Here is a 24,744-nt window from a genome sequence, read left to right as displayed (position 1 = left end):
CCTTTCTTCCTATAAAGTGGGTACAGGGGTACTGCCTTCCTCACTTCCAGGCTGGCGAACACCAAGAGAAAGTCCTGCGAAATCATCATGACCAAAGGCAGAAAGAGCTCTGTTGGAGAGGAGGGCTGGCATTCGCTTCAGTTACTCTTATTAACAACTACCCTTGCCAGAGGAGGGAAACCAGATTAGCCAACAGGCAGGGTTCCAGCAGCAGACAAATCAAACCCAAGCAAGTGCCTTGGGGAAGAGCATCGAGAAAGCAGTTTCGAGACTTCCCTGGTGGTCCAGGGCTTAAGACTCCGAGCTCCCGATTCAGGGGGCCAGGGTTTGATCCCTGGTCAGGGAACTAGATCCTGCATGCCACAGCTGCACATGCCTCAGGCACAGCCAAATTTTTTTTTTTAAGTCCTCATCGTAAAAAAAAAAAAATGACTTTTTTTAAAAAAGAGAAAGCAGTTTCACACCCTCTTTTTGCTGAAATCCGGCATCTTTCTCAAAGCTTTTCCTCCGAAAGCCCTCGTCCCGCAGTCCCATTTCCCTTTTATGGGACGGTGTGGGGAGTTGGTGGTGCAGGGGAAAGACAGAGAGTTATTAAAAGAAGCCCCAGGACTTGGGGATCCCAAGGCTGATTCTCATCCCGTGGTAATGCTGACCGGATGGGTGTGGACATGTCAGCCTTCAACTGCATGGGGCGGTGGCCCAGCAGGGCAGAAGGTCTTCAAGTGTAATATAATACATCCCAGGTCACGTGTGCACACAGTCCGGGTCCAGTTCTGGCAGTTCTGCTCTTTGGGGAAATTCAGAGTTAGCTTCCTGCCAGCCTCTGGCCACAACGTTTGTCCACCGACCAATAGAAAACTCTTTTCATGTGTGTTTCTTACTTAATATATGTTTTTGATTCATTGGGCTTCCCTGGTGGCTCAGTGGTAAAGAATCCGCCTGCCAGCCAGTTCAGGAGATGTGGGTTCGATTCCTGGGTCGGGAAGATCCCCTGGAGGAGGAAATGGCAACTCACCCAGTATTCTTGCCTGGGAAATCCCATGGACAGAGGAGCCTGGAGGGCTACAGTCCACAGGGTCACAAAAGAAAGACGACTTAGTGACTAAACAACAGCAACAAGAGTTGATTCATTAAATTGAACTCGGCCAACAGCACTGTCACTTAATGCCTGAGCGCAGCTCATCTAACACACATGTTTTCTCCATAAGGCACATCACAGTTTTCCCCGGCTCTGAGCACTAGACAACACTTCAGCCTCATGCTCGGGGCCATGTTAAATCACTAACAAAAAGCACAGAAGTTTGAAAACCATGGCACTAAACAAACCACGGAAAGGATATTTGTTGACAGTTTGAACTGAAAGGCAGGGGGCCGCCTTGTTTAACCTCTGCGGGGCTCAGGCAGGCAGCGTGACTCAGTTTTTCCCTGCTCTGTGCATGTCTGCAGAAGACCGAGTAAGCACCGCGCTCCTCACTTTCTGAGTTACAGGTAAAACTGTAGCCAGATAGGAGGGGCCGTAAATACGGAATCCGTGAATAATGGGTACCGACTGTTTATGCAGAGGAGTTCCACAACACAACATTCCTGAACCATAAGGAGGGACTGTTGCCACATTGAACAGAAAGGAAACAGGCTCAGAGAGGTAAAGGACCTGATGCGGCTTATGTGAGTAGCTGGGGCCCGGCCAACGCCTGCACCCACCCCTGGTTGATCCCAAGTGTGGCTCTTCCCCCTCAGCTCCTATCGCATTTGTTGTGAGAGCCTTTCCTCTTCATGGCCACAGTCCTCCCACTCCCGTGCACGGACCTCACCTGCTGTCTTTGTCGTTGTGTCTGCAGCATCCAGAACAGGGCTCCTCACGTGTGCTCAGTTGAGTCCGATTCTTTGCGACCTCAAGGACTGTAGCCCCCCAGGCTCCTCTGTCCATGGGATTCTCCAGGCAAGAATACTGGAGTGGGCTGCCATTGCCTCCTCCAGGGGATCTTCCCGACCCAGGGATCGAAGCTGCGTTTCCTGCTTTGGCAGGTGGATTCTATACCACTACTGCCACCTGGACTTCTCGTTGATGCTCAGCAATTCTTGGCGAGTAAAGGCTGAGACTGAAGCTTCTTGTGTTTGCTCCGTCCTGGGTGCCAGAAGAAGGAGAAATATCTGGGTGTAGGTTTCCCCCCTCGCCTTCCTTTACCCCTTCCAGAAGGGTGCCCATTTCCCCTTTCCACAGCCTGCGGACAGGAGGTCCTATGTTCCAGCACACCAGAGGATGTGGGCAGCCTGACATCTAACAGAACTGGTCTTTGCTGGGAGGAGCTAAGGGCAGCCCATCACCCAAAGGAATGATGCTCCTAGGGAGCCATTTCGGGCCATCGTGGGGCTTCCTGGGGCCCCACGCCTCCAATCCTGGCTTTCTTACTCCTGGGCACCTTTACAAAAATGTTCTGTCTCACATATGCCCCGTGAAGAATTGGCACACAGGTCATAGGAGTTGTTGTTGTTTCTTCTCTCCGAGATTCTTTATTTCCCTTTTCGAAGATGGTTCCCCTTGAAGGATGGAATTTTCTCTTTTAGCAGCTGGGGCCTTCCCCCCAGGTCTCTGTAGGGCCTGGCTGACTCATCTGCTGTGCTGTGAGGCAGGGTGAGAGCTGTCTCCCGCTGTGGCCCTGCCAGACCGAGTTAGGCCCTGCAGCCTCCTGGCCTCACCTGGCCGTGGTCCACAGAGGAGTCAGGCCCCAGGGAGGGCCCACCCAGGCGCCAGTGCCCTGCGTGAAGCGTGTGGAAGATAGGCTGTCCATCTGCTGTCTCTTTATGGCCCCTTGAAAACCCACCTTGAAGGGTCGAGGGGCAGATGTTGGGGTGGCCATTCCCAGTTCCAACAGGGACCAGCATCCATCCGCAAAGGGCTGCCCACAGGTCTGGAGGCCGGTCAAGGCCTCTTTATCGCCCGCGGGTCCATTTCTCCCCTCCGTCCTGCCTGAGGGCCCGATAATTGCTTTTCTGGGCACTTCGTGAGAGTTGACTTTTCACTTGCAGGTTTTTTTTTTTTTCCCATAAGAGGGAGGAAAACCAAACATTTTCTGCAATTAGAATTTTTCCCTCTTGGGTAATCACAATGGAAAAAAAAAAAGACATTTAAGTCCATTGAAAACCACACAGAAGCAGCGCTCTCAGAGCCAGGGGACTGCTCAGTCGGTACGGATGGCCAGCCAGGGAGGCTGTTCGGCAGGCGGGCTCTGGTGTAAGGAAGCCGCTATTTCACATTTATTTGGGGTTGGCTTCCTGCAGCATATTTCAATTAGTTTGTCAGTGTTGTGCATCTGACAGGCCACGCGTTCATTGTGGTTGAGCCATCTGGGAGGTGGGAGGCCTGCAGCCTTCCCTGTGGCAGTCAGTAACTACCAGTTTGAAGGAAATTTGTTTGATGTGTTTAAGAACCCAACACTAAAACACCATTAATAACGAAAGCTTCCAGAGTTCTGAAAGCACTCCCCCTTGTTGAGCCGTCAGATGAACATACATAACTTAAGACCTCATTTTTTCCCCCCACAACCGTGACATTTCCCAACACGGCCAAGTTCTGAAGTGGCTGATTTAATTGATCCGGAGCACGATTTGCATTAACCCAATATGGTAAGGAGCTCATTAATTTTTATACCTGGGGCCATGCAGCTTGAGTTTTTGCCACCAGGAGTAGCTAGGGAAGGCAGGGAACATATCCCTCCATCAGTATTCAGCTGAGCTCCTGAGCCACTGGTTTTATTTCAGGTCTTAGCCTCGATGACTCACCGAGCGTCGTGAGCTCGTGGTGATGAGAGCTTACCAGCGCAGCCTGCCCTTCACTCCTTAGGTACCAAGGTTTAGAGTGCCGATCACACCCATTGCTGTCTCTTTTTACCTCGTTATTTTTCCTAGCTGACTGTCCCCTTTCCTGAGGAATGTGCTGTCTGACTTTGCAGCAGCGGGGGCAGAAAAGGGGAATTCAGCATCTTAAGAGAATAGGCGAGTGGAAGGAGCGTTGGGAAAAAAAATAAATCCATGGGTTTGATCTTTCAGGAAGAATGACTTTCCATTTGCCTGAAAACTTACCACCCCAGACTGGATGGGGAGCAGGCTTGAGACTCAAGACGTGGTTGTGAACTGGAGGGAGGCAGCCTTGTGAATTCTGGGATGTTTGGTTCACTTGAGTTTGTCTTGGTGGCCTGAGAGCTACAGGACTGGGGTTTGGAGGGTTTAGGCTGATGAAGGCACCCATCACATAACCAGACAGGTTGATGCTTCATAATGGACTTTTCTGGATCCTGAGATTCCTGCCCAAGGAGAAGGCAACTCTTCCCTCTCTAGACTATGGGGATCCCTCTGGTCAAGCCTAGCTGCTCTGCAGGCTCAGGGACCTGGGCTTATTTGACTTTGAGTCCCCCGTGCCCAGTACAGTGGCCAGGAGGTAACTCAGGGCCGACTGATGCCCGTTTGGGGAGAGGCAGTGGCTAGAGATTCAGAGGGAAAACGTCCTTTCTCATGCATCCGTGTTTTGGGTAGCACCCTCCATGGCCCAGAGAGCTTCTGCTTGTTGTTTTTCACTTGACACCCAGAAGTGCTGCTGTGCCCATTTTACAGGTGGGGAAACTGAGGCTGGAAGAGGTCTTGATTTGGCGTCCAGTGCTTGCAGCTGTTACGTTTCACACACAGTACAGCTCAAGGAGGGCATGATTTGGGCCAACAATAGAGCAAGTTAACGGCTGGCCAGGATTCTTGTCCTAACTGGGGTCCTCAATTCTTCAGGTTCATGCTGTCGCGTTCCTTACATGACCCAGGCCATGTTGTTACGTTGTTGTTTATAAATCCATCAGGGGAGTTCCCGGATGGTCCAGTGGTTAGGACTTATGGCTTTCCCTGCTGGGGCCTGGGGTTAAATCCCTGGTTGGGGAGCTAAGATCCTGGAAAACCTGCCGTGTGGCTAAATACAACAACAAAAATTCCCTGAGTGTTTCCTGATGCAGTTCAGTCTGAACAGTGCCCAGAAGTTTTCAGTTTGGGTTTTGTGTGAGTTTTTTGTTTCTTTTCTTTTTACCCAGAGAAGAAAACAGAATTTCTCTTCTCTTGTTCTGTAGCTTTTGCTCTTCAAAGAGGCCCAAAGGCACCATAGATGTAGAGCAGGATTTATCATAGATTCCTGAGATAGGGCTGCACGCTCTGGGATCACAGCTGTGGGCATGACTTGGGGGCCCCTCTGAGCTCCCTGTTGTCGAGTCTTATAGCCGCACACCCAGGAGGCTGTGGTCAGAGGCCCTGCGGGTTGTGTGTCTTTGAGGTCCTGGGAAGTGGTGCCTTTCCCTTCCCTGAAGTGAGAGCAGCTTTCAGACCAGCTGTGTTAGGATGCCCGTGTAGGCGGGACGGGGCAGGTGCGCTTTTAATGAGCACAGTTCAGAGTGGGCGGGGCCTTGTCCACCAGGGTGGGTGGGCCCTGCTCACCATCCACTCTGGGTTCTCAGCGGCGGTGGGTCAGTTTGTTCTGTGTTTCTCCTCTCTTCCTGCCCCACTTCTGCCCTTTCTCTCCCTCATTAGACAAGACGCAGCAGCAGGGCAGGGAGGAGGCAGAGGCCAGCGGTTTGTGTCTCCCACCGGCACCGCGATCGCCTGCCTTGCTGTCTCGGGGTTCCTCCAATCTGGGAGAGCTGAAGGCCCGGTGGCCGCTGGGCAGAGAAGAGGTGCAAGTGGGTCCCTGTGGGATTCTCTAGCTCAAGCCAGGGCCCGATGGGCAAGAGTTAGAGGCTCTGCTTTTCCCTGGGGCCCTCCACACTGTGTGGGCCAGTCTAGGACTGTCATCCTCTCCAGGTGGCTCCTAGAGTCCAGGCGTCCCAGCCAGCACCGCTCCCCGGGGCAGGGCCTAGGTGCGCCTTTTTGGCTTCATGGAGCACCTTGCCTGGTTCTGAACTTGGAAGAGGATTTTGTTATTAATTAATTAATTTTTATTTGGGGCTGTGCTGGATCTTTGTTGCTGCACACCAGCTTCTCATTGCAGTGGCTTCTGTTGTTGCGGAGCACAGTCTCTAGGTGTTCAGGCTCAGCGGTTGCAGAGCCTGGGCTCAGTTGCTGTGAAGAGCGTGGGATCTTCCCGGACCAGGGATGGAACCCGTGTCCCCTACATTGGCAGGAGGATTCTTAACCCCTGGACCGGCAGAGAAGTCCAAGAAAAGGGTTTAACGAAGCCTCTGATGGGAGGAAAGTTGGGGAAGGCAGTCTGGCCCACCTGCTCTCCCAGGAGGCTGCCTTCCAGACTTCTCCTGCTCTCTCCCTAGAATCCAACCTGCTCGGAAGGACACACACTCAGGAAGATTCCAAGCCTCTGACTGTGCTCAGGCTGGACACAGAGGAAAAATGGAGGTTCCAGGGTGTGCAGTGCACAGAAGGGCCAGGAAGAGCAGCTGGACGGATGCCTGGCAGAGAATGAGGGCACTGGGTGAGGGCGTGGATGCAGGAGGGCGGAAGGCAGATGGGTGCAGAAGGAGAGAATGGGAGATTTTCTTTCCTGCCCTTCTTTAAAAATTGTAGTGGAATTCATGTAACAGAGAAGTGACCACTTCTAAATTTGCAATTCAGTGTCACATGCTATGTTTGCAGTGCTGTGCGGCCACCACCTGTCTCATTCTGGAGCATTCTCACCACCCCGAAAGGAGACCCCACACCCATCAGGAGTCATCCTCCCTTCTCTCTCCTCCCCTGGCTTGTGGCCACCACTCTTCTATTTTCTGCTTCAACAGATTTACCTGTTCCGATTATTTCAAATATTAGGTTGGACAAAACAAAACAAAAAAATCCATTTGGTTTTTTTCCATACGATGTTACGGAACAACCCAAGCAAACTTTTTGGCCACCCAACGAACGGAATCGTACACTGTGTGACCTTTGATGTTTGGCTTCTTTCATGTAACATAATGTTTGCAAGGTTTACCCATGCTGTAGCAGGTATCAGTACTTCACTTCTGTGTGTGTGAGTGGTAAAACACACATAATGTCAAATTTACCGCCGCGACCATGTTTCAGCAAACAGTCCTGTGGCGTTAACTACATTCACCCTGTTGTGCAACCATCACCCCCATCCCTGTCCAGAACTTCTTCCTCTTCCCAGACTGAAACTCTGTCCCTGTTAAACGACAGCTTTCTTTTCCCTCCAGCCCTTGGCATCCACCATTCTGCTTTCTGTTTCTGTGAGTTTTCTCTGGGTGCCTCGAATAAGTGGAATCAGACAGTATTTGTCCTTTTGTGGTCTGGTCTGTCTCACTGAGCATGATGTCCTTCAGATTCACCTGCGTTGTAGCTTGTGTCAGAATTTCCTTCTTTTCTCGGCCGAGTAATATTCCACTGTATAGATGGACCCCCTTTTGTTTTTCTGTTGATGGACACTTGGGCTGTTTCTGGGCCAGTGAGATGTTGACTTTGGCTTGCCCCTGAACAAGGAACAGTGAAAGACAGCTGGACTAGGAGGGCCTAGGGGTCTGGGAGGCAAGAGTTGTGCCGTTTCCAAGATGAGTGGCCTTTGATGATCACGCTTTTCTGGGCCTTGGTTTCTGTATCCATCCAGCGATGCTCCCTCCCAGGGGAGGACGCAGCAAGAGTCTGAATGAGAGGGTAGTTTTGTGGATTGTCAGCTGCCCTGCATATGTGAGCTGCTATCTTCCTGGTCAGGGACAAGGGACAGCCCTGGTCTTCACCAGTCATAGGTTATGAAAGTTGGTGGTGCCTGGCCCTCCACCTCGCTAGGGCTCACCTGTGACTTCCACTTGCTGGAAGGTTCCCTCCCTTGCAGAGATTTCAGAACGAACTCCACAAGGAGGTGCATCCTGCCTCTCTGTGGCCTTCTGAGTGCTTGCTGACTCTCAGCTAATAGCAGTCGGGGAGCCAGGAACACGTGGTTCCCCGAAGCACTGTCCCCAGGGCCCCTTCCTTGGAGCTCCAGGAAATCAAAGTCAGGAGGATGGCATTGGCAGCCTCCTGGGGTGGCTGAGTCAGAGCAGAATCAGGTTGGAAGTCACTAAGTCGCACTTGCCTTCATTAGGCTAATTAACTTTCGATGTGAATTAGCTCTGTGAGCTGACTTAGGAAATCCATTATGGGGCTGGGCTGGTTCCGTGTGCAGCAGTGCCTTGGAAGCTGTGCCATGCCTTTCCACATCCACCAATTAAGGCTGCTTAATTATTAACTCAGGCCTGTGTGACTAACGAGGAGTTGCATTCATTCTGCGCTATTTGAGAATTTTAAGGCCGTTTAAAATGAGCTGTAATATAGTTAATAATCATACTGGGAATCGTTCCTTGTGATCCATGTTATAGATTATTTAGAAGATAAGCCGAGGGTGAGGGTTGATTTGGAGAAGGTCATGTAGATGGGGAGTTGGCGGGGCGGCGGGGGGCAAGGTTTCAGTGTGTGCAAAGTGCTGGCTAAGACGGGGAGTTTCCAGCTGATGCACAGCTGGCCCCTTGAAAAACTGTTCTCAGTTGGAATGTCCACTTGCTAGTGGGTTCTCAAGCTGACCCACCAAGAACAGGACCCCCAGGCAGCTGAATATCTGAGCTCTTGAAGCACTTAGTCTATGCCTGGTCCTCAATGGTTCCCTGTAGTTAACCCCATTGTGCAGATGAGAAAACAGAGGCCCAGGGCAGAAAGCTGGCTACCCCAAGAGCGCATGGCTGAGACATTCAAATCTAGGCAGTCTGGCTCTGAAAAAATCCATCTGTGTGCATGCTCAGTCGTATCCAACTCTTCTTGACCCCTTGGACTGTAGCCTGCCAGGCTCCTCTGTCCATGGGACTTCCCAGGCAAAAATACTAGAGTGGGTTGCCATTTCCTTCTCCAGGGTATCTTCCCAACTCAGGGATTGAACCCATGTCTCTTGCGTTAACAGGTGGATTCTTCACCATTGAGCCACCAGGGAAAGTGAAAGTGAAAGTTGCTCAGTAGTGTCTGACTCTTTGTGACCCCATAGACTCTACAGTCTGTGGAATTCTCCAGACCAGAATACTGGAGTGGATAGCCTTTCCTTTCTCCGGGGGGGATCTTCCCAACCCAGGGATCAAACCCAGGTCTCCCACATTGCAAGCAGATTCTTTACCAGCTGAGCCACAAGGGAAGCCCAAGAATACTGGAGTGAGTAGCTTATCCCTTCTCCAGTGCATTTTGGATTTTGCCGACTCGGGAATCAAACCAGGGTCTTCTGCATTGCAGGCAGATTCTTTTTTTTTTTTTTTTAACCAACTGAGCTATCAGGGAAGCCCTGCGAGCCACCAGGGAAGCCCTTGGCTAAATGGCTGTTTCAGACCATTTACCATACACTGCACCCATTTTTGCAGTGAAGTAGGTTTTTGAGAGCCTGCCTGGGGAGCTAAGCATTTTGAAAATCTTTTTTTTTTTTTTTTAAGTGGGAAAACTTGCAAACCCTTGGTACTTCTGGAAAAGAAATACTTCTTACTTTCAAGGCTTAAGAGGTACCTCCTGAGGGCTGCCATGAACGGGTTGCTTGTGCTCGTGTGGGGACGTTTGTGCGTGGGGACTGGGGCACCTTTTGCTTGCTGGCATGACCCACATGGAGCCCCTTTGTCCAGGAACCCGTGGGTGATGACCTTCGGGAACTTTTTCGTGGGAGCACAGATGGTCTTTCGTTCCTGGTGTCCCAGGTGTGCTGTCTGTCCCTGTCCTCAGGGCAGAGGGCCCCTCTTGGCTGTTTAGGTGTTGGCCACCGAGCATCACCAAGCCCTCATGCAGCTGGAGCTGAGCAGACGGGGGTTTCAGAAAGTGGAAGCTTTATTTTTAGCCCCACAGCCTCTGTAATTCTGTCACTATGGAGATGCCGGCTGGGGGCCCATGAGGCTCTGTGCTTTTCCTGCTGGTGAGAGGAAAAAGGGTCCTGTTTCTTTCCTGGAATGTAGCCTTGGCTGCTCGGTGGAGACCTCAGTCACTGGGTGTGTGTGTGAGAGAGAGACAGACAGATACAGACAGAGAGATGCTGCTGCTGCTTTGGAAGAACTAGCCATGGGCCTGGGCCCCAGGTGGAGCTCAGTGTCCACGGCTGTCTCGTGCTTTGGCTGAGCTGCGCTAGTGTCCAGAGGCCCCACTTGGACTGGACTGTGTGTGACCCCATTTCCCTGGGCCTTCATTTCCTCCCCTGAAAATTTGGGTTGCTAATTCCCACTGTCTCTGTGCTTCTCTTGATCTGGTGACATAAGAGATTCAGACAAACTTTGAATCCATGATGTGACTCAAGAGCTGTCAGCATGTGCGTGTGTGCACATTGCTGTGTGTGTGTCCAGTAATTATTCTGATGCAAGGTTGCCCTCAGTCGGTCATCTAGCATTCTTCCTACTCCTCCTTTGTCTTTCTACTTTTCCCCATATTTTGGCTTCTCCATTCAAAGGCAGAGAAAGAGGACTAACCTGGTGGTCCAGTGGTGAAGGGTCTGCTTGCCAATGCAGGGGATGCAGGTTCAGTCCCTGGTCCGGGAAGATCCCACATGCTGAGGGGCAATGAAGCCTGTGTGCCACGGCTGCTGAGCCTGTGCTCTAGAGCCTCCGTGTGGCAACTACTGAAGCCCTCAAGCTCTGAAACAAGAGGAGCCACTGGAATGAGAAGCCCAAGCACCGCAACTAGAGAGTATCCCCTGCTCGCCACAACTAGAGAAAGCCTGCGTGCAGCACTGAAGACCCAGAGCAGCCAAAACGTAAATTAATTAATTAAAACGGAAAACTTTTTTTTTTTTAAGTTTTTATTGAATTTGTTACAATGTTTGCTTGTATATGTTTGTTTTGTGGCCCTGAGGCATGTGGGACCCTAGCTTCCTGGCCGGGGATTGAACCCCAATCCCCTGCAGTGAAAGGTAAAGTCTTCACCACTGAACCGCCAGGGAAGCCCCGGAAAACTTTTTTGAATAGGCAGAAAAAGAGGAGGTTGAAGGGGAACGTATTCTAGTCCTTTCCATACACGATCATAAACGATCTATCAAGGGAGGTTAACCCCGCCCCCCTCTTTCTACCACCTCTGTGTCCCCCTGTAGAGTTTCTGAAAATACTCTTTCTTCGGTTGCGCTCATAGATTCACAGCCCCACCTCCTGTGGGAAGTGACACTTGGGGCGTTAGCTCAGTTCCCACAGAGGACGTGACTAAGGCTCACAGTGGTTAAAGTCTGTGTCCAGCATTGCACAGCCACAAGCACTGGTGCTGGAACTAGAACTGAATACTCTCAACTCTCCAGCCTGTACCCATGCAGCCCTGCAGAGACAGCAGGCTGAAAGTACACAGATGCCAGCAGGCCACGTGCAGGGCCCCAGGCACACTTGTCTCTTCCCTTCTTCTGACATCTCAGGCTTGACTAGTATCCCAAAGGAGAAAATAACAAGTGTTGACGAGGATGTGGAAAAATGGGAATCCCTGTCCCCTGCTGGTGGGATGCAGAATGGTGCAGCCGCTGTGGAAAGCAATTTGGTGGTTCTTTAAGAGATTAAACACAGAGTTACTGAGAATTCCCTAGTGGTCCAGTGTTTGGACTCCACACTTTCACTGCCAAGGGCCTGGGTCCCATCCCTAGTCAGGGAACTAAGATCCCATGAGTGGCATGGCTAAAGAGAAAAAAGGAAAGCAGCAACACCAGGTTCAGCTCAGTTCAGTCGCTCAGTCGTGTCCGATTCTTTGCGACCCCATGGACTGCAGCACGCCAGGCTTCCCTGTCCTTCACCAACTCCCAGAGCTTGCTCAAACTCATGTCCATTGAGTCCATTGATGCCATCCAACCATCTCATCCTCTGTCATCCCCTTCTCCTCCCCTCTTCAATCTTTCCCAGCATCAAGGTCTTTTCCAGTGAGTCGGTTCTTCAAATCAGTTGGCCAAAGTATTGGAGTTTCAGCTTTAGCATCAGTCCTTCCGGTGAATATTCAGGACTGATTTCATTTAGGCTGAACTGATTGGATCTCCTTGCAATCGAAGGGACTCTCAAGAGTCTTCTCCAACACCGTAGTTCAAAACCATCAATTCTTCGGTGCTCAGTTTTCTTTATGGTCCAACTCTCACATCAATACACGACTACTGGAAAAACCATAGCCTTGACTAGATGGAACTTTGTTGGCAAAGTAATGTCTCTGCTTTTTAATATGCTGTCTAGGTTGGTCATAGATTTTCTTCCAAGGAGCAAGTGTCTTTTAATTTCATGGCTGCAGTCACCATCTGCAGTGATTTTGGAGCCCAAAAAAATAGTCTCTCACTGTTTCCACTCTTTCCCCATCTATTTGCCATGAAGTGATGGGACCGGATGCCATGATCTTAGTTTTCTGAATGTTGAGCTTTAAGCCAACTTTTTCACTCTCCTCTTTCACTTTCATCAAGAGGCTCTTTACTTCTTCTTCACTTTCTGCCCTAAGGGTGGTATCATCTGCGTATCTGAGGTTATTGATATTTCTCCCAGCAATCTTGATTCCAGCTTGTGCTTCATCCAGCCCAGCATTTCGCATGATGTACTCTGCATATAAGTTAAATAAGCAGGGTGACAATATACAGCCTTGACCTACTCCTTTCCCGATTTGAAACCAATCTGTTGATCCATGTCCAGTTCTAACTGTTGCTTCTTGACCTGCATACAGATTTCTCAGGAGGCAGGTCAGGTGGTCTGGTATTCCCATCTCTTTAAGAATTTTCCACAGTTTGTTGTGATCCACACAGTCAAAGGCTTTGGTGTAGTCAATAAAGCAGAAGTAGATGTTTTTCTGGAACTCTCTTGCTTTCTTGATGATCCAGCGGATGTTGGCAATTTGATCTCTTGTTCCTCTGCCTGGTTGCCAACTGATGAATGGGCTAATAGAATGTGGTCTACCCATACAAAACAATGTTACTAGAGTTCTACTCCTGGGTTATTCTACTCCAAAGCATTGAAAGCAGGGAATCAAACAGGTACTTATACACCCATGTTCTTAGTAGCATTATTCACAATAGCCAGAAGTTGAAAACAACCCAGTGCATCAGCTGATGAATGGATAAAAGAAACGGGGTGGTATAGCCGTACGATGGACTATTACGTGGCCAAAAAAGGAATGAGGCACTGGCACAGGCTACACATGAATGAACCTTGAAAACATGATGCTAAGAGAAAGAAGCCAGGCACAAAAGGACAATATTGTATGATTCCACTTGTATGAGATGCCGAGAATAGCAAATTCAGAGACAGAAAGGAGAACAGTGCTTACCGGGGGCTGGGGGTGGGAGTTAGAGGGGACAGAGCTTCTGTTTGAGGTGATGAAAATATTCTGGAAATAACCATGGTGATTGCACAACGCTGGGAATATCCTCAATGCCACTGAATTGTGCACTTAAAAATGATTAAAATGGAGGACTTCCCTGTCAGTCCAGTGGTTAAGATTCTATGGTTCCGCTGCACAGGTTACATCCCTAGTCAGAGAACTAAGATCCCACATGCCCCGTGGCCAAAAAAAAAAAAAAAAATTAAGATGGTACCCAAACAGAAGTCTCAGGCTTGTGCTAGAACCTCAAGTGGGCCTTGTGATGGATCACATCTTGTTTTTGCTTGTGGAGTACCTGGCCTGGTCCAGGCACTGGGAGATGTCCACACCTGTGGTCTTGTCAAGGCCCTACAGCTCAGCAGTGAGTCTGCATCCTGGGCTCTCACGCTCCTGGGGGAGGCATCGCTGTCTATTAGTGACCAGGCCTGGTCGCCACGTGTGAACGACATCTGTCTCTACGAAACACTTGTGCACCTAATGTTGGGCATGGCCTTTTATGGCTCTTGCTTGCTCTCAGGGAGTGGAAAGATAAATACCTTTTCAAAGACCAGATGCCAACTGCCTGGGGTCCCCACAGCTGCAAATGAGTGGGAGACAGGCCTGCCAGGGGCAGGTGCTACAGCTCTGGGGGAGCTGGGAAGTGGGTGTGCAAAAGAACGTGTCCCCCACCATGCAGACAGTTTAGATTTGGAGTATGGTTCTGCCACGGACCGCTTTCTCAGATTTTCTGTGTCCTTACCTGCCTTTTGGCTGAAACTGACATTTAAAGTGGGCTTTAAAGAGTCTGCCTGCCAGTCCAGGATGTTCAGGGTCCAGGATGTTTGATCCCTGGGTCGGGAAGATCCCCTGGAGAAGGAAATGGCAACCTACTCCAGTATTCTTGCCTGGAGAATCCCAAGGACAGAGGAGCCTAGCGGGCTACAGTCCATGGGGTCTCAGAGTTGGACACAACTGAGCAACTGAACACATACACATGACGTTTAGAGGACAATGTGTGTGAAGTGTGTTGAATGGTACCCGGGGCCTCACAGCTTAAGGAGCACTTGGTTTTCTGTGTCTGGCCTGGGGAGGCTGGGATGCTCGGTCACAGGCTATGGATGGCATGGTGGCTGGGAGGACCAGCCTGTTGATGGGGATAATGTGGTTTGAGGGATTCCAACCAAACACCCCCTCTCCCTCCCAGCATCAGGTTCCATGGGGCAAGTTCTGGGGCTCCTTGGGCTGTGTAACCAAGCACCACAAACTGGGGGCTTAAAACAAAGGAGTTATTCTTTCTTGTTTCAGGAGACCACACATCCAAATTTAGGATTGCTTCCTCCTGGAGGCTTGAAGGGAGAGTCTTACACATCCCTCGCTCATGGTGGTGCCTGGCCATCCTCAGCTCTCCTTGGTCTATAGATGTATCCCCCCTACCCTGCCATCTCTGCCTCTGTCTTCATGTGGTTGTTTTCCCCCTGTGTGCATCTATTTCTGTATCTCTTCTACTTTTTTTTTTTATAAGAACACCAATCAGGGACTTCCCTGGTGGTCCAGTAGTTAAGAATCCACCTGCCAATGCAGGGGGTGCAGGTTCGATCCCTGGTCCAGGAAGATCCCACATGCTACAGGGCAACTAAGCCACGTAGTGTGCCACAGGTATTGAGCCTGCACACCCTAGAGCCTGTGCTCTGCAACAAGAAAACCGACTTCAATGAGAAGCCTGCATATCGCAACGAAAAGTAGCCCACATTCACCACAACCAGAGAAAGCCCGCATAGCAATGAAGACCCAGCACAGCCAAAAAATAAAAAAGACATCAGTCATATTGGATCCAGGCCCCTGCTCCCAACCCAGTTTGACTTCACCTAATTACATCTACGAAGATCATATTTCCACATAAGTTCAAGTTTTGAGGTTCCAAGGAGGACATGAACTTGGGGGACACGCTTCAGTATGGTCTCCATACTTGCTGAATGAATAGGGGAGTGAATGAGTGACTGAAAAGCCATCCATGTATGTGCACAGGTGTGTTGATGCAGGAGACCTGGGGCTGCCGCAGGAGCAGCTCCAGGATCTTCCCCTCTTTCCTGCCAGGCCCCTCTGACCGCTGGCCTCTGCGTCCTGAGTCCAGCACATGGGCTGCCTCCTGACTCAGCCCACTTTCAAGGTGACAACAATAATGTTTATTACAGGGGAAGAGTCATGACATACCGGGTGTTCTCTGCTTCCTTTCTGCCCAAGATCTCCAAGCTGTCTTTGTTTCTCTCCCCCTCCTCTTGGAACCAAGATAGACAGTAGGGATGGCTCGATGATCTTGAACAAGTCACTTCCCTTTGGGCTTCCCTGGTAGCTCAGACGGTAAAGCGTCTACCTGCAATGTGGGAGACCTGGGTTCGATCCCCAGGTCAGGAAGATCCCCTGGAGAAGGAAAGGGCAACCCACTCCAGTACTCTTCCCTGGAAAATTCCATGGATGGCGGAGCCTGGTCCATGGGATTGCAAAGAGTCAGACACGACTGAGCACCTTCACTCTTTGATCCTCTGCCTCTAGTGTTTGCAAATGAAGGAGACTAACCTGGATGCCTCATGAAGGTCTCATGGTCTATGATTATTTCTGTTTTATTGCTGACAAAATTAGAGGCCAGGAAATCATGCTCTTGGGCTCCATGGGGGGCAAGACTCAAATCCAAATGCCTTCATTTCCACCCTGTCTCTAGATTCCCTGTCACCTCCTACAGGAGGTGATTCACTTAACTTGTGTGGTTCCTCGGGTTCTCACTGACTTTTGTGTGATACGTGAATTCACAAATGCTAGTGTGCTGTTCGGCTGTGTGTGTGTGTATGTGTTCTCCATGTTCTGTCCCCCCGCTTTCCTCTGTATGCAAGAGCTATTTGCTGCCCTAGTCTGGCCCCCGGCACAGGGGTCAGTACACTGGGTCGTGGACCAGACTTAAAGTTATAAGCAGATGATTAAAGATGAGGAAATCTACCAAAAGGAAAAAAAAAAAGAGGAAGAAAAAGAACTTAGATGCTTTCAGTAGATGTCCGAAAAGCATTTGATCAAGTTCAACACCCGTTGCTCTTAAAAACATAACAATTAAAAGGTAGGAATAGATTTCAGCATGTCAAAGAGCATCTCTAATCAGTAGCAACTTAATCCTTAAGAGTGAAACACTCTACAGCATTTTCCAAGTTGTGTTTAAGAAGTGCAGAATGCTACTGGAGATTGTGTCCAAAAGAGATCTGGGGGCCAAGCATTTAAAAACGCTGCTCTAAGCGGAATTCCCTAAATGTTAGTTGCAAGACAGGCAAGAACCTCTCTCACTAAAAATCATCACTTCAGAGTGAAGCCAGTGCTATGGGCTAGGAAAGATGCAGAACAGAAGTGGAACAGAACACTTAGAAACAAGGTTGCAAAATTGATGTTTCGAGATAGATACAGTTTAGGGGTTCAAAGTAGATACAATATTTAGAAGTAAGGAGAAGGTATGGTGGCCAAGTGAAAAAAAAAAAAAGACGACGTCTTCCCTAGTGGCCTAATGGTTAAGAATTCTCCTGCCAATGTAGGGGACACGGGTTCAATACCTGGTCCAGGAAGATTCCACATGTTGCGGAGCAACTAAGCCCGTGTGCCACAGCTACTGAAGCCCATGCTTTAGAACCCGTGCTCCATAAGAAGAGAAGTCACTGCACTGCAACGAAGAGTAACCCCCACTTGCTGCACCTGGAGAAAGAAAGCCTGTGCACAGCAATGAAGACCCAGCACAACCATAAATAAATGAATCAAATAAACCAGCTCAAGGACACTGAATGAACCAGTTTGTTGGGGACTGAGGCATCCTTCACGTTTACCTGGTGATGATCCTGCTCTTTCTCCAAGGCATTTCTGTCTCTCGCTGAATAAACAGCGAGCCCTCGGTATAACTCAGTCTTTCGGGGATGGGTGAGTCATCGGACTGGCCGGAGCTACCAAGATGCAGATGAAGTTTGGGTGTCGCGAACCCCGCTGTCCTGGGGGGCCTTGGAAGAGCTGGCTGGGGGCACTCCTGCCAGACGGCCCTCTGACTGAACCCCGGGCCCTCTCAATTCCTTTTAAGGTAGCCTTCCCTCCTCCCTGTTTCTTTTCCTTTCCCTTCCTCAGCGTGGTTTTGCCACTGTTAATGTTTTGCCTTATTTTAGCCACAGTTGTTTGTATGAGCGGCCAAGGGGGCCAGTATAACTTTCCGGGACTGAGGGCCTCGGGCTTTGTGGACGCTTATTCCTTGAAGCCTAGGGGCCTTGCTCTGCTGGTCAGCCCACTTTTCATGGTCAGGGTTGCTGCTGGCCTGCAGACTGGATCATGGAGGATCACGGGCAGTGCTCCCAAGCTTGGTATGTATGCACTGATCCCCGGAGAGCTCTCAAACCTGGGAACCAGCTCACTGGAGAGGGATGGTTTTTTGATATGCTTTCCGATTCTTTGGGAATATGTGGTTCACAGGATTAAAAGATAGTTATAATGTGGTTTCCAAAAAAATGTATTTTAAAATCATTTGGACTACCTACTTTTTTTTTTTTTTTTTTGCATTCTACTGTTCCAAAAGAAACATTAAATGTTGACTTTAAAAAAAAAATCTAAAATAGTTATTAAAATTAAAAATTTAAAAACTCTTGTTCAATTAAACATTTTTTAAAAAAATATTTATGTATTTGACTTTGCCAAGTCTTATTTGCGGCACGTGGGATTGGTCTAGTTCCTTGATCAGGGGTCAAACCCTGGCGCCCTGCATTGGGAGCTCCGACTCTTAGCCTCTGGACCACCAGAGAAGTCCCCACTTAAACTTTTAACACCAGTGTTACTGCCCTGTCAGTGGCGTATATCTTCCTTTGAAATTACCAAGTCTGATTTTACTACCTCAATGCCACAGTCGGTCACTTCCTGCCTCCTCTCAATTTCTTCCTTCCCTGGCAACTCAAGACTCATGCTTTTCTAGTATTTAAAGAACATGACTTAGTTTTCCAGTCCTTTTTTTTTTGAAATAAATTCTTTTTTTCATTTTTTAAATTTTATATTGGAATATGTTTTTTTAAGATTTTGGTTGTGGACCATTTTTAAAGTCTTTATTGAGTTTGTTACAATCTTTCTTGTGTTTTATGTTTTGGTTTTTTGGCCTCGAGACATGTGGGATCTAAGCTCCCCAAGCCCACTCCCCTGCAGTGGAAGGCAAAGTCTTACCCCTCGGACCGCCAGGGAGGCCCTTCCACTACTTTTCTTCACTCATTGTTTACTTAGTCATTCTTTCATGTCTTCAAAAAATTACTAAAACACACAAAAAGTTGTACGTGATGTTATACCAGACATTGGCGAGGTGTTAAACTAGTTCAAGTCATTATGCTGTGCGTCTTAAACATAAAAAACTAGGAGAAGAAAGAAGATAAATTAGATACATTCCTTGATTAATGGAACTTACAAATTCATAGGTTACAATAAAGTAGTCCAATAACAAAATAATAAATAAAGACCATATGTGGTATGAAAAATGTTGTTTGAATAATACAGTATATTCAGCATTTGGTACCCAATGTCGAAGGGCTGAGAGGTAAATGTAAGTCTTCTTTGCTTCCTGTCTGTAGTCTCCCTGTGTGTGTATCTTTCAGAAAGATGCTCTGCATATATGAGTGTGTATTACTTCAGAAAACCACAAATGGCTGCCTCCCTTTGCACCTGCTGTTTTGACTTAACAATTCAGACATCTGGAGGTCCTTCTCTGTTGGTTCATGCAGGCTGTCTGGGACATTTTTTTTCCTTCTATTTTTTGGCCTCACCCTTGCGTCATGCAAGACCTTAGTTCCCCGACCAAGGATGGAACTGTGCCCCCTGCAGTGGAAGCAGAGGGTCTTAACCACTGGACCACCAGGGAAGTCCCATGCCTGGGGCTTTTTTAACAATGGGCTCATTATTTGGCTACTGGAGGCATCATTGTTTAAGCCAACTCCTTGTCCAAGGAGTTTTGCATTGTAACTAAGGAAGAGCAAACTGCCTCAGTGAGTCTCCTGCTTCGTAGGTTTTGATGCAAATAGGCTTTCAAATCTGCAGAATAAATTTCCCTGAAGTAGAATTACTAGGTCAAGGAGTGTTTGCCTTTTATTTTCTGTAGCTACTGCTCAATTGCTATCCATAAAGGTAGGACCAATTGACACTCCTACTTACGGCGTGGGAGCAAGAGACAGTGGTTTTTAACCTCAAAACCCCAAGCAAGGAAGAGCTTTTAAGTAAAATGAAAATCTGGAGAAAATTGGGTGAGAGCCTTTCTACCACAAAGGGCAAGTCTAGCAGAGTTCCTGGCCAGCCAGCTCCCATTAGATGTCCACTCAAGCACGGCAGGAGGGGAGCCTGTGATTTCTCCAGACAGACTGTGGCCTGTAAGGTTCCTTCCTGGTGGGGGCGGGGGACAGAAACTGTCCAGGCCCCTCCTCTCTCAACTCATCTATCATCAAGTAGCTGAGAAGCACCAGAAGCTTTAAAATTACAATATAAGGGACTTCCCTGGTGGTTCAGGGGTTAAGACTCCTATTTGCAATGCAGGGGATGAGGGGTCAACCCCCTGATCAGAGAACTAGGATCCCACATGCCGTGAGGCAACTAAGCTTATGTGCCACAACTAGAAAGTCCATGCGCAGCAACGAAAGACCTTGCATGCCACAGCTAAGATCCGATGCAGACAAATAAACAAATAAATTTTTTTTTTTTTTAAATTACAAGATAATGTTGCCAAGTAAGAACATTATTTTTAAAGAGGTACCATTCACGGACATTACCTGGGGTTGAGGGAAAGAGGGCCTGGGGAGTTAGTGTTGAATGATTGATTATAGGGTTTCTGTTTGGGGGGGATGAGAAAGTTCTGGAAACAGGTGGTGGTGCTAGTTGCACAACACTGTGAATGTGCTTAATGCCGTTACACACTTAAAAATGCTTAAAAATGTTAAAATTTATGTTATGAATAATTGACCACACACAGAGGAAAGCTATAATTCCCTGTGGCCATCTTCTCATGAACTAAAGGACACTAAGAAATAGGAAAGATCTAATCTAAGAATAAAAAGAGAATAAACAGAACTTTTAGTATGGCTTGCTCCATTGACCATGCAGTTCTCATTTCACTTAAGCTGGAGGGGGCCTGGTGGTGCCTAGTGCTGGCCTGTCCGCTACCGTGTGGGAGCCAGGGCAGGAGGCCTTGAGGGCTGGAGACATAGAAGCTCAGATTGGACTCCTCGGTCTGGAAAAGATCCTCACTCTGACTTGGGAGTCCTGGGGCTAACCCGCTCCCCCTAAGCCACGCCCTGTCCTGAGGTGCTGGGACCACCCTTGGCCATCTTATATTTTAGCGTTTAAACAAAAGAAGCCTGTTGCTGGCTTGCTGTTAAACGCTTTGGGGTTTTTTTGGCCGCATTCTGCAACATGCGGAACTTCGGGCCCCAGGGATCGAACCTGTGCCTCCTGCAGTGGAGGCAGAGTCTTAACCGCTGGATCACCAAGGAAGTTCCATCCCTGGATGTTTGTTGAGCCCAATGAGAATGAAGCAAGCAGCGACTTGGATATGGTCTTTGTCACCGTATGTCTGTGTCCCCAGCAGCTCACTTTGCAAAAAGAGCCTTTGCCCAGCTCTGCAAGCCAATGAGTGGAACAGGAATCTGAAACTCCTTGGTGGCTCTGAGCAGACATCTCTGCTGGGTCTCAAGGGATCAGAAGTGCCTCCCAGAGATGCGCTGAGCCTTCTGCATGGACACCCAGCCTCACTGGGGTGTTCGGTGTGTTACCAGTGAGAACTGTTGTCCCAACTCTGTATCGTCAAGCTGCCTGGCCTGCTGGTCTCTGTGCTTTTAGAGGGTGTGGAATGTGCACGTGGGCTTGCTCTCCTGGGAGACAGTTGCAAACCCCTGAGCTTCAGGCCGTGTCTGGCCTCAGGCTCTGACTTTTTTCATCTCTCCATGTATAGGGTTTGTGGTCCTCACCCTGTTTGCATGGACAGAGTGCCAGTCCTTGGAAAGACTGTGACACTTGATTGATTCCATGGCCACAGAGTCTCCTACTTTCCTAGTCACTAGGAACCAGGGTCTCTGGGTGAGGGACTGGTTAAATGAGTTCCCTCACCCAGAACCAGTTCATGACTATCAGGGCAGGAAGTGGCTTTGAGCTGCGTCACTAACCCTCATTTCACTGTCAAAATCCAGGTTCCAGGAGGCAAGGTGGCCAGCTGGCACTTGAACCCAGTCTGTATGCTACCCAAGTCCCTGAACACTCTGGTTGGTACATTTTAAATCTTCGAGGGTATTCGTTATAAGAAGACTCTAGGGAGTGAAGTAGGCCAGACAGAGAAGGAGAAATATCATATAATATCCATTATATGTGGAATCTAAAAAGAAATGATACAAGTGAACTTACAAAAGAGAAAGAGACTCACAGACTTAGAGAACAAACTTATGGTTGCTGGGGGAAAGGATGGGAGGGAATGGATAGTTAGGAAGTTTGGGACAGACAAGTCCACACTGCTATATTTTAAGTGAATAACCAACAAGGACCTTCTTTATAGCACAGGGAATTCTGCTCAATGTTATATGGCAGCCTGGATGGGAGGGGAGCTTGGGGGAGAATGGATACCTGTATATGTATGCCTCAGTCCCTTCATTGTTCCCCTGAAACTGTCACAACATTGTTAACTGGCTATACTCCAATACAAAATAAAAAGCTTAAAAAAAGGAAAAAAAGAGAGACTAGATACTTTTGGTGGTCCAGTGGTTAAGACTTCACCTTCCAATACAGGGGATGCAGGTTCTGTCCCTATTCCGGGAGCTAAAATCCCACATGCCTCGTGGCCCAAAACCCAAAATATAAAACAGAAGCAATGTTATAACAAGTTCAAGAAAGACTTTTTAAATGGTCTACATCAAAAAAATAAATTAAAAAAAGAGACTCTAAAGCTATGAGTTCATAGTGGACGGAAACATGGCCGACCTTCCTTCCAGGCGGGCCCCCGAAAAGCCCTTGTTAGAGTGTTGGGCCAGGCTGTTGGCCCCGCAGTCACCTGCGGCGAGTTTCCATTTGACTCACGGCTGTCAGGAAGGTGACACGACTCACTGTGTTCACAGGGTGCTGTGGCTGCCAGGCTGACACGGCTCCTCCCGTGGGTGGCAAACGCGTGCGTCCCATTAAGAAAATTGCTACTTTGAAAACGAGCTCTGAAGGCAACTTTTTGGCTTTTACTAAAATTAATAAAGCAACCCGCCCCACACCCGAAATTTAAAAGAAGGAAAAGGGAAAAAAAATTAACGTCCACCCAGGAGGGAAAAACCTGTTATTCAGCCTGATCTCAGAACTCAGCAGAAGAAACTCTTCCCTGAAGCGAGCTTAAGCTCACCGTTGTCCATCCTTCAGGAGTGGGGGTACCTCGTCCTTGTCTCCTGCCTCCCTAGTGAGACAAAGCTCAGGCAGAAGCTGGTTCAGACACAAGCGAATCGTGCTGTTTGCCTCTGAGAATTCCCCACAGTCCCGTGAGATCCCTGGGGACATTCCCGGGGTGGCTGTGGAATTGGGGCGGTCTTGCTGAGTGAGTCTTTTTTTCTTTTTTTTTTGAAAGATTGATTTATTTACTTTTGGCTGTGCTGGATCTTCGCTGCTGCAAGCGTGCTTTCTTTAGTAGCAGAATGCGGGGACTACTCTCCAGTTTTGGTACTCGGGCTTCTCACCGTGGTGGCTTCTCTTGCTGTGAAGCACGGGCTCTCTGGTAAACGGGCTTCAGTAGTGGCAGCATGTGGGCTCAGTAGTTGTGGTGTATGGGCTCCGTTGCCCCCAGGCATGTGGGCTCTTCCAGGACCAGGGATCAAACCTGTGGCCTCTGCATTGGCAGGCGGATTCTTAACCACCAGACCACCCGGGAAGTCCTTGCAAAGTGAGTCCTGTTTGAAGCACTTGAGTCCCGAAGAGTTCCATGATAAAGAAGTGTCAGGAGGTTATCAAATGCGCTTACCCAGAGGGAGCAGAAGAGGGGATTTGAGGGCTCTCTCTGCTCCCAACTGGCAGGGGCCTGAGGCTGATCGTGGGTCCAGGCCTGCCGAGATGTGAGTTGGTCTCTCGGATTCCCCGTGGTCCAGTGTATGGTGGGGATATGGCCCAGGGAAGCCACCTGAACCCCGGAGCCCGGCCTCCCCCAGGGCTGAGGCAGTCTTTGTAGACAGGCCACGTGTTTGATAATACTTACCGCATCCTGTAGCCAGATGGTCTAAACAACCCATCCGTGGTACGGGTATGTAAATATTTTCCATATTTATCATGCTGCTACCATATTGACGTTAACGAGGAGGAAGAATTACGCTCCATGCAGTAACGCACCAGTCAGGCCACAGGAGGACCACCAAAGCTGGCCCTCTGCCGTGGAGGGGACAGATTTCAGGACAAGCCTGGTCTCCTCTTGCTCCCTCCTGCCTAGACACCGATTCCGTCACCCAGAGACCCTGGAGAGCCTTCCTCTCAGAGCTCTTGGCCAAGACAGAGATTATCATGAGCAGTATGTTTTTCGGTTAGCAGAGCTCTGTGGTCAGCGTGTTGACCTCTTTGCTTTGCCTACTAGGAAATCCACAGCTAAGTTTTAGTTTTTTTTTTTCCCCAACTCATTTGCATGTAGATTATCCTCAATTAGGAGTCTCAGCATAGAGGATCATGTGAGGTGTCTTAGGGGCCAGGCCTGGGGGTGGGAGAGTGGTGTACATCCCTCTATTCACAGAACTAATCACACAGCCCCACTAAGAATCCAGGGAGCTAAAGTGTAATTCAGAAGAGGAAGTTGGGTCAAGCCAAACTTCCACAGGGAATGTTGTAGAAGGAACAAACAAATTCACAAAGGACGTGGAGATAAGAGTGCTGCGGCTCCCAGAGGACAGAAGTGAAGACTCCAATGTGTGTGTCTACTTGTAAACTAGACACAGGTAATTGGACTTTGTTCAGTGTTTTGGATTCTATTTCAGTGTTGCTTTCCCTTCTGCCAAAACTGCAGTGTTGCAGAATGTTGGAGCCAAATGGAGAGGTATTTTATTATTATTAATTAAAAAAATTATTGGAATATAGTTGATTTACAATGTTCTGTTAGTTTCAGGTGTACAGCAAAGTGATTCAGTTGTATATATATACGTGTATTCATTCTTTTTCACATTCTTTTCCCACATAGGTGATTGCAGAATGTTGAGTAGAGTTCCCTGTGCTATGCACTAGGTCCTTGTTGGTTATCTAATATTTAGTACTGTGTGTATGTTAATCTCAAGCTCCTAATTTATCTCTCCCCATCATGTTTCCCCTTTGGTAACCATAAGTTTGTTTTTGAAGTCTGTGAGTCCACTTCTGTTTTGTAAATAAGTTCATTTATGTCATTTTCTTAAGAATTAGATTCCACATATGAGTGATATCATGTGATATTTGTCTTTCTCTGTCTGACTTACTTCACTTAGTATGATAATCTCTAGGTCCATCCGT

The 24,744-nt window shown here is 48.6% G+C and overlaps 1 protein-coding gene across 11 annotated transcripts in view; it reads left to right on the top strand.

Moving 5' to 3' along the window:
* Positions 1-24,744, top strand: part of PITPNM2 (phosphatidylinositol transfer protein membrane associated 2) — a 157,182-nt gene that overhangs the window by 4,762 nt on the left and 127,676 nt on the right. The window contains exon 1 of one of the 11 annotated variants that reach the window (XM_081540219.1): positions 1,443-1,665. The exons of 8 other annotated variants lie outside the window; for them this stretch is intronic. The gene's annotated coding sequence lies outside the window, so the exon portion shown is untranslated. Of the gene's footprint in view, positions 1-1,442; positions 1,666-23,575; positions 24,204-24,744 lie in introns of those variants that run through there. 2 more of the 11 variants (XM_081540222.1, XM_081540215.1) reach the window with 2 other exon arrangements.

The sequence above is a fragment of the Giraffa tippelskirchi genome, chromosome 11 (assembly GCF_054371585.1).
Source record: "Giraffa tippelskirchi isolate mGirTip1 chromosome 11, T2T-mGirTip1v1.2.pri, whole genome shotgun sequence".
Taxonomy (NCBI): Eukaryota; Metazoa; Chordata; class Mammalia; order Artiodactyla; family Giraffidae; genus Giraffa; species Giraffa tippelskirchi.
This window is presented reverse-complemented; position numbering and strand designations above follow the sequence as displayed.